The 10,000-nt window shown below is 40.3% G+C and overlaps 1 protein-coding gene across 1 annotated transcript in view; it reads left to right on the forward strand.

Annotated features, from left to right (window-relative positions):
• The window catches only part of plxna3 (plexin A3), an 87,650-nt gene that overhangs the window by 42,143 nt on the left and 35,507 nt on the right, over positions 1 to 10,000 (forward strand). The window lies entirely within an intron of this gene.

A 10,000-nucleotide genomic window follows, 5' to 3' on the forward strand; every position in this document is an offset into this window, starting at 1 on the left:
AGAAAGCTCTTTGTTTCTGTCATTGTGGCCCATTGAAAAGTGTTTCCTGTTCCCAGGAGTTTGCCAGACACACACACACACACACACACACACACACACACACACACACACACACACATACATACACAGCCTCTGCAGCAGCATGTGTGTGTGTGTGATGATAATGATAAGGTCAAGTGTTCCCAGTAAACAGGGCTTCTTCATTCGTGGCTGATTCCACAGACAAGTAAAAGGAATTGAAAATACAATATCTAAGTAACAGTACTTCATTACAGTATCTGAGTAAAAGTACTTCATGTAGTACCACAGTAACATTATTTCATGTAGTTACTGTACCTCAGTAAAAGTAGTTCATGTAGTTAAAGTTTCACAGTAACAGTACTTTATTGTGCGACAATGTGTGTGTGTGTGTGTGTGTTGAGGCTGTCAGGTGCAGGTCAGTTCTCTCCGTCACCGACTGAAATCAGCAACGAGGATGTTTTGATGCCGTTGGCTTGGTTAAACTCTGTCCTGTAATTAATGTTTCCACCAGCGCCACAGTCAGTTTGATGTTTCTCACACACACACACACACACACACAGACACACACACCCCCCACACACACTGTGCGTGTGTGTGTTATTGCCTCGTGTTTCATCACACTCTGAAATGAGTGACAATTATTCCTAACTTAATTCCCCCCCACCCCCCTCATGTCTCTCACCTGCAGCAGTATTATCGACCTCAGTGAAACTGAACCTCAGTCACGAAAAGAGTCGCTGAAGAGAAAGAAATCGTTCTCTGACAGTTCGTCGGAGTTTATTAAATTGTCACTGTGTGTAATCCTAACCAGCAGTGAACCAATCGGTGGGTGATTTGTTTCCTCCATCAATGTCATCATCAGACATCATCCGACACTGCTGACATCGTCAGTCTGAGGTGGTCTTTTAACTGGATGCCGATGATAGTGGGATTTATCTTGGTGCTGCGGATGGTCAGTCTAACTGTGAGAGAGCGACAGTGGGACAAATGACGCAACAGGCCCAAAGTCATTGACGTTTTATATTGCATAAAAATATTCAGTATCATTATGAAACTGTGGCGAGTCAATTATATTATATGTAGTAGTAGCCTGTATACAAAACGGAAGCAGGGTATGCATTTGATGCTTTTCATTAGTGTTACTAGTAGTAGCATTGATAAAAAAAAATATTTCAGTAGTTTCATGTCGGCATCTTACGCAAATAAACAACACTTTTGACAATGGCACACACACACACACACACACACACACACACGCACACACACACACACACACACACAGTCAGGCTGTGTGGACAGCAGCAAACACTGTCCATGTGAACAAGCAGACGATTACTGCTGAGCAAATACAGACGTTCAGCTGGCATAGACCACACACACACACACACACACACACACACACACACACACACAGAGTGATATATGGGCAGATACACAGCAGCAGGTGCAGAGTAACAAGCTCGCTGGCAGCTCAGAGTCGTGGAATTACAACCTCTCGACAACTCTGTGTCGTCGGGTTTCATCCAGATGTGTCGAGAATTTTAACAAAATATTCAAAACATCTGCAAAAGAAAATGTGAGCAGAAGCTTGAGTGACGTTTAAGTCACGCGATTTCTTTGCAGCATCATTAATTTACTGAATCTTTTTTTTCGAGATTTTTTTCTGATTTATATTATATTTATATATATATATATATATATATATATATATATATATATATATATATATATATATATATATATATATATATATATATGTCATGTCGATGATGTCAAGTTACTCGTATTGTCATTTGTTGTTTTATCTATCAGTCTTTTCTATTATTTTTTCAGTGTAGTGTTCCTGTTCCTGTTTGGTCTGTAAATAGTCTCCTTCCTTAAATCATGTAATGACGCCTCAGAACTAGATCGGCTTCCACTGCTCAGTAGTCGTACTTGTAGTTGCAGAATTAAGAGTATCAGTGGTAGAATTTGAAGACACACACACACACACACACACACGGCTGAGTGGATACCTCATGTCTGCTGGGAGCTGCTCTGCTCTTTGTCATCCCGTCTCTTTCTTAACAACAATAACACAAACTCTGCCAAAGTAAAGCACACACACATTCTTCCGTCATCATTTACTGTCTGTTGAGTCTGTTTCTTTCTGGTCTAATCTGCTTGAGACTGGTTCAACCTTTTAACTCTAAACATTTTGTTTGGACCCGAGTCGTCTTCATCTGGTTTTTCTTTTCAGATGATAAATGGCAGTCATTGGTTTAATATCAGAGTATACCCCCCCCCCCCCCGTATAATATTTATAAGCACATATAAGGACATGTTTTAACATTTATTTCTGTTTAGTACTTGATGTAACTTCTTCTATGAAGAGCAGAAGAGGTGAGCAGTCACCTGTTCACCTGTATGGATTGATATGAAGGGGGCCAAGTATTGATCCCTGAGGAGCTCCTCTAGCTTATTATAGAGCCTTTGTTTTGAACCAGATGTCCTCACATGTATGTTTTCTTTCATATAGTGGACAGAAAAAATTTGAACTTTGAGAGAATCTGTCAGTTCCTCTGTCGAATTTAAACCTGTGGTAAGAATAATATACTGCTTTCACTGGAGTCAACACAAACATCAGGCTTTTTTTCATCATCGAAGTGAAAAAATTCAGGTAACATGTTCTGGATTTCATTTCCTGTTTCCGTATTGTTTCTTTTTTTCTCCCACCTCCTCCCTCTTTTCCCTCCCCCACATCTTTTTTTCCCTTTTGCAGCACCCCCCCCCCCCCTCCTCTCTCTCTCTCTCTGTCTGTCTCACCAGCAAAAAGCTGCCCTACATATTGAAGGATAGATATCGTTGCATCACCACAGGCTACACAAAAAAACACTGCAGAAAAAATGCTGCACACACACGCACGTACACAAACACACGCAGAGGTGGATTAATAATTATTCGGTTGCCAAGGAGATGATGGAAGAACGAGCAAATCTGTCGGCTCCCCAAAGAGACTGAAGGCTCTTCACACCTCATCCTCTCTCTCTCTGTCCCTCTCAGCTCATCTTTATCTTGTTCTACCACTCAACCCAATGAGATGGGGGGTTAATGGATATATGTTAACTGTATATTAACATTAATAATGTATTACTTTTAATAGTTACCATGTTGACAAAATGGTAATGATTACTGTTATTAATAATAATAATAATAATAATAATAAAATAGTCAATTAGGCTATTAGGCATAGTATAAATATTAATTGGTCATTCTTTAAGTGATAAGAGAACAATAATCAATTAATAAATAACTTTGTTTTAATCAATCATTCATATGTATTATGAAAAAATAAGTCAAACTTTTTTCCTCTAAAATGTTGAGCTCCAAAGAGCCGAAAGATTTAAATTATAAATCAGCAGATAATCAATGGAAGTTGGATTTTTCTTTTTGGGCAGCTAAACGAGACTTTTGAAATTGTCTCCCAAGACACCTCAACATGTCCACACTCGAGTCCAAACCACTGATGTGAAAAAGAGAAGAACATTTGTACCTGAGCTGTCAGGTGAGACCACACACTTCGCTGTGAGGGTGAGCGCGGAGGGTCAGAGGTCATCCTGTCAGCAGTAAAAATTCCTTTCAATATTGAATTCTTTTGTTGTGATTTGATAATATAAAAGGAAGGATGGACTGAACTACCAAAATAAAAGTATAAAAAATATACAGAAATCTCCCTTAATTAAAGAATCATCAGTTATATTATTAGATCATTAAATTATTAGAAAGACAAGCTCTGTTCTGCTCTTTGTGTGTGTGTGTGCGTGTGTGTGTGTGTGTGTGTGTGTGTGTGTGTGTGTGTGTGTGTGTGTGTGTGTTTGTGCGTGTGCGTGTACGCGCGCCTAAGGGGATGAAACCATCAGTGGGTGTTCTCAGTATTGTCTGGTGTGTGTGTGTGTGTGTGTGTGTGTGTGTGTGTGTGTGTGTGTGTGTGTGTGTGTGTGTGTGTGTGTGTGTGTGTGTGTGTGTGTGTTTGGGGGGATGGGGAAGAACTAATAAGCTTAACTGCCTCCCCCCTGTCTGTTTCACCCTTCACTGCCCTTCCTCCTCCTCTTCTTCCTCCCTCAGGGTCTAATGGCTGACTGAACAATGTTTAGTGTCTGTCTGAAGGAGCTAAATGGATAGGATGGCCATCCAACACACCCCTCTTCTTTGTCTGGTCCCTGGTCAGAAAAATTAGGCGCTATGTTTGTTTTTCAATCCAGTTTGTGTTTAATATTCAAGACCTAATTCCTCTGTTTCTCTGATGCAGTCGCCATGACAACAGAGGATGGAGCACCAACACTTTCTCCGTCTGAACACATTGCTGAAATGTTGGCGGTGTTAATGAACCAGCCATCATCAAACGACGTGAATGTTTATCTGACATGAGTGCTGGTGTCTGTCTGAACTCTCAGGTTTAGATCATCAGATTTCCAATGAAAGTTCTCACTTGGATTTTGTGCCTTATGGGAGTTAAGCTGCTGATTTTCAATCAAAGTTAAAACAGCCATGTTATGTTTTTTGCTTATTTTTGAATTACGTTTTTCGTAATAAGCTTTTGCTCACTTGCTCTTTCGCTCTCTGTCCCTCTCCTGGAGAAATCCCTGAGCAAGCTGGCAGACCGGGTCATGACTGATAAGAACCAATCAGGAAGAGAACGTGGGCGTCTGCGTCATCGTTTACAAACGTCTCAGTTTCCTCCCGTCCAGACTGAAACATAACCCCAGAGTTTTTCAAACTAAAACCGGGCAGCAGCAATTCCAGGGGTCTCTGTTTTAGAAGGCGGAAAACTCTGAGTAGTGTGAACGGCAGGCGTAACCATAGCAACTGTGTGTGTGTGTGTGTGTGTGTGTGTGTGTGTGTGGCAGTAGCAGTGTGGATGAAGTCAACGTGTGTGGTTTGTGATAAAGAAAATACTCTCCACATAGAAGTAGAACTAGAAAACTTTAACTTTAAGTTATTTCTATGATAAATTAAGGTAGAATACAGAAGATGCAGGTTGAATCAATAAATGACCACAGTTTGAGACACACAAGTCTTTCAACAGTAAAACACCGTTGGGGTTCCAGCCGTGATGTTCACTGATCATTCTCATAGTGGAAATACTTCTTGTCTTTAGCTCCACACTCTCAGTAACTCTTCACTTCTGCAGCATCAAAGGGAAACTATAGGAAAACATAATTTTCACATTTGTCCACATTATTGAGATCAGTCTGCAGGAGAGGAGCAGTAGCAGCTGGATGAAACCCGAGCTGTGTGTGTGTGTGTGTGTGTGCGCGTGTGCGCCTGTGTGTGTGTGTGCGCCTGTGTGTGTGTGTGCGCGTGTGTGTGTGTGTGTGTGTGTGTGTGCATGTTAGTGAAAGTGCAGGCTGGTGTTGAGTTTCAGGAGTTTCAGGCAGCTCTAATGTGTTAGGTTAGTGAATGAAAGCGAGAGGCAGACAGATCGAATGAGAGCTGAATGATTCTGCTAACAGACACTAATGTGTCTGACAGTACAAGAATTCCTTTAAAAAAAAAAATCACATTCAAGGTCTCTGACAAAAATGAAACACATACACACAAATAATCTGCGGAGCAACAAAAATGTGATTTTATCTTAAAAACTTGAAATACGTTAATTGGCAGTATTTGGATATGAGAGTTGCACATTATTATTTTTTTAAGATAGAGAAAATAATGAAAACACACAATTTTTACGAAGACAGTTTTTGTTTTTTAATAAGGTCAGTAAATAGTTTTCTGTATGAGAATCACACAAAAATCATCAGCAGATTTTCCAAAGAGGTTCTGAATTAGATTTAGTTTTATTGAATCTTTTTAAATAAACACTAGATGAGCTTCTATCAGACATAATGTGACTTAAATGAGCAGATTTGTTGTGGAGATTCTGACTTGGATAATAAAACTTGAGGCTGTTATCACATTAGTGCTGTGGTCTTGTGCTCACACACAGTTTACACAGTAATGTAGCCGTCCACTTACTTCTGGCCACGTAATGTATTTGAATACGAGACAGAGAGTGCCCTTAATCAGTGTGTTTCAGTCCGTTAATTGTCAGTGACAGTTTGTGAAGCTGCAAGTTAACAGAGTAATAATAGTACTTAGCAGCTGTTTGTGTGTGTGCGTGCATGTGCGTGTGTGCGTGCATGTGCGTGCATGTGCGTGCATGCATGTGTGTGTGTGCGTGCCTGCTTGTGTGTCAGTGTGAGAGAGAGAGTTTTTGTGTGTTTGTGTGTAATCAGCTCCATTAGCACAGTCATTGGTCATATAGCTGGTATGGATGTATGTGTGGTTAAGGCTGATAATACCCACCTTGAGCACGCACACATACATATACACACACATACTCTCTCACACACACACACACACACACACACACACACACACACACACACACACACACAGTTAGTATTATCAGTAATATACTGTAGTTAGTTTATCTCTGGAAGCTTCACCCCCCTCCTTCTCCCTCAACATTGGACTTCACCACACATTTAGTAGTTATCTCAAACACACACACACACACACACACACACACACACATACTCTGAGGTATTGCATGACATTGGAATCTCAGGCAGCTGGATGGAGGCGTGAGTGTGTGATTGTGTGTGTGTGCGTGTGTGTGTGTCCATTAATATCAGGTGTCCACCAATGGCTGAGCAGAATAAACATAGGGAATGAAAAAGTGTGATTGGTTTTCTGCTGTAGTGAACTTCAGTCTGAAACTGATTCAGTTCAACACAAAGTGAAACCTGATGCTGAAGAAATGTTCCGTCGTCCTGTGGTTCTGTACAGCGGATCATCCCGGCCAGTGAATTATGATGTGTACCACACTTAAATTTGCATATTTCCAGTGGAAGCTCTGACTTGGATTGCTGTTAAGAAATTAAGCGAGGTTTTGAATTAGCAAGTTTCTAAAAGAGGTTCTGGAAGAAACACATGAACTATCAGATTACTATTGATTCTGTCTTGGATTTTTTCCCCCAGAGAGAAAATGGTCCCTCTATAAATGAAAGATCTGGGATTTAAATCTGAAATGGTCCTCTTCAATTTCTGTCTTAAATTTATATTTTTTAAAGGGTCTTCACAGAAGAAAATGTAGTTATGTATATTTATTTATATGTGTGAATATATTTATTTTAGCGTTAAATGAAGAAGTTTTTCTTCAAACGGTAGTTACTCACTGACCGACTCACTGACCGACTACTGACTGATCAGAATGTGAACATATGGATCTGTTTGTTAGAAAGACTGATGAGACTTAAATTAGCAAATTTCCAGTGGAAGTCCTGAATGGGATTCTACAAAGAAGAAAATGAGCTGAGCACAGTTGAAAGACTCATGACAGTAAACTCCTCTGGAACTCCAGACATTGGTTTAGTTAATTTTTTTATCTCAGAATAAAGTAAATGCCCTCCAGCAGAAAGACTGTGATGTTGAAATTGGATTCTGTAATTTCATTTGCACAAAGAAACAGTTTAAATCACATCTGACTGTTTGTGTAAAACATGAACCGCACAAAGAAAGAGACATTGTATTATGTGTCACTTATGATGACTCTTAGCATTTTCAAATATTATATAATATGTTGTAGAGTTTTAAAACCAAGAAATATCCTGTTTGTTTTATTTAGCTGTGTGTGATCAGCAGATGGTTCTATCATTCACTGTCATGGGGGATTTAATTCATTTGCTCTTATCTTTTTATAAGGTGTTATTTACAGCTTCATAATGTGATGAATATCATTAAAACTTTATTGAAATTGTGAGACTGCGTCAAAGACAGGAAGAGTTTTTCCACATGTCAAGAGTTTTCTCTGACGAACCAGCTGAGCTACATCAGCTACAGTGTGTGTGTGTGTGTGTGTGTGTGCGTGCGTGCGTGCGTGCGTGTATGTGTGTGTGTGTGTGTGTGAGTATGTGCGCGCTGACAGATATAGTCCTTCTGTCCTTCTCTGCTTAATTAGTTAGCCATGAAGCTAACTAATGCCATGGTTTGTCAGCTAATGAGCCGTTAGCAGATAGCACCATATTTATTCTCCCCAAATTTTTATAATGGTTAATATATCTGCAACTTAAAAATGTCTATTTGAAATTTAATTGTAAAAAGTTACATAAGTCTGAAGTTTATGATCAAGTTTAAAAAGTTGTTTTAAAAAGAAATTCCAAATTTAAGTCTTTCTCCTGTACAGGACTTTTTTTGTTCCTTGAAAGAATCCCATTCAACCTTCATTACAATTTTCCAGATTTAACTCTCATACACAGACATATTTGACTGTAATGACAGTGAAAGTGTCTGGTTGGTTTTAATTTTACTGTGTTCAAATATTAGATATTTGAACCAAAGCTCTGTACCAAAACACAAATATACTTAATTTAACCAAAACAAATCCAAGTCTGAACGTCCACTGGAAACTGAGTCAGTTAACAGAGGCCGTAGCCGGGTGAGAGGTCAAAGGTTACAGGTCAAAGAACGAGACTGTGTGCGCGCGTGCGTGTGCGGGTGTGTGACTGTTCAGAACAAAGCCAGCGCTGACAGTTTGAAAACCAGCCGGGGGTCACAGGTCAGAGGTCACAGGTCATTTCCTCTATCACACTCAGCTCCTGTCTTCTCCAGTGAACTGCCATCAGTCCGTTCAGATGCTCTGAGGATGTCTCACTCTGTCTGCTTTATCAGGCCACTTCAACAGACTGACTGTGTGACACAAGGGAGACAAGTATCCCAGAATGCAATGAAAGAGAGAGAGAGAGAAAAGAAGGAAGGAAAAGAGAACGAGGAAGGGAGAGAGAGAAAGGAAGGAAGTAAGGGGAGAGAGAGGCAAGTAAGAGAGAGACAGGAATGAAGAATGAAAAAGGCGTAAGAAAAGTGAGGGAGAGAGATGGGAAGGAAGAATGGGAGGGAGGGAAGGGAAGGAATCAATGGAGGAGGGAGAGAGAGGTAGAAGGATGTATTGAAAAGAGGAGGGAAACAGGGAAGAGGGAAAGAAAGATGAAGGTACGACAAAATGAGAGAGGGAGAGAACAAAAGAAAAGACAGAGGGAAAAAAAGAAGCTGGAAGAGAATGTGTGAATAAAAGAAATAGGGAGGAAGAAATAACAGATGAAGAAAGTGGAGCGAGGGATGAAGGAGGAGGGTGTGTAGTTCTGAGTCCTCACAGTGTGTTAATTAGCTGTCTGCTCGTTAAGCAGCCGAGCTTAATTAGAGCTGACGAAAAACTATACACACACACACACACACACACACACACACACACACACACACTGAGGCAGCAGGTCTGACTCACAACCGCTTCACAATCCTGTTTCACGGAGACACACGCACACACACACACACGTACACACACACACACACACACACACACACACTCACACACACACTCTCTCTCACACACTCAGAGCAGAGCGAGGGAGGAGATGTTAAAGTAGGACACTGCAGCAGACTCAGAACGCAACACACACACAATTCACTGACACAAATCTGTGCAGTAAAAGACGTCTTTACAGTTAAAATCCACACGTTTCTGTACATATAGAAAATAAAGTGGTCGATGTGATCTGAGCTGAATTTTTCCCAAACATCAAACCTGTCAAGAAAAGTGTGTTTTTGGCAATAAGCAAGAAAGAAAAAAAAAATTGGCCAATTTTAGGATGGGAGTTTTGCTGCAATGCTGGCTTCAGAATCTGGTTTCGGATGTAGCAGGGCTAGCAGTTTCCAACTGTTTCCAGTCTCTGTGCTAGGCTAGGATAAACCTGGACTCATCTGGACCCATCTCCCTTAATGACTAAAAATTATTTATTTGGTACATCAAACCATTTGAAGTTTCACTTTCGAAGCCAGGAAAAAGCCACAAGACTCCCATCACAAATCTGTCACTTTTCAAGTTCTTTTTGTGTTTTCAAAGCGGGCTCGTACTGACCAATCAAAATGACTTCTATCTGTCCTTAATTCCTTCCTCCTT

This window comes from Scophthalmus maximus, chromosome 3 (assembly GCF_022379125.1).
Source record: "Scophthalmus maximus strain ysfricsl-2021 chromosome 3, ASM2237912v1, whole genome shotgun sequence".
In the NCBI taxonomy this organism is placed as follows: domain Eukaryota; kingdom Metazoa; phylum Chordata; class Actinopteri; order Pleuronectiformes; family Scophthalmidae; genus Scophthalmus; species Scophthalmus maximus.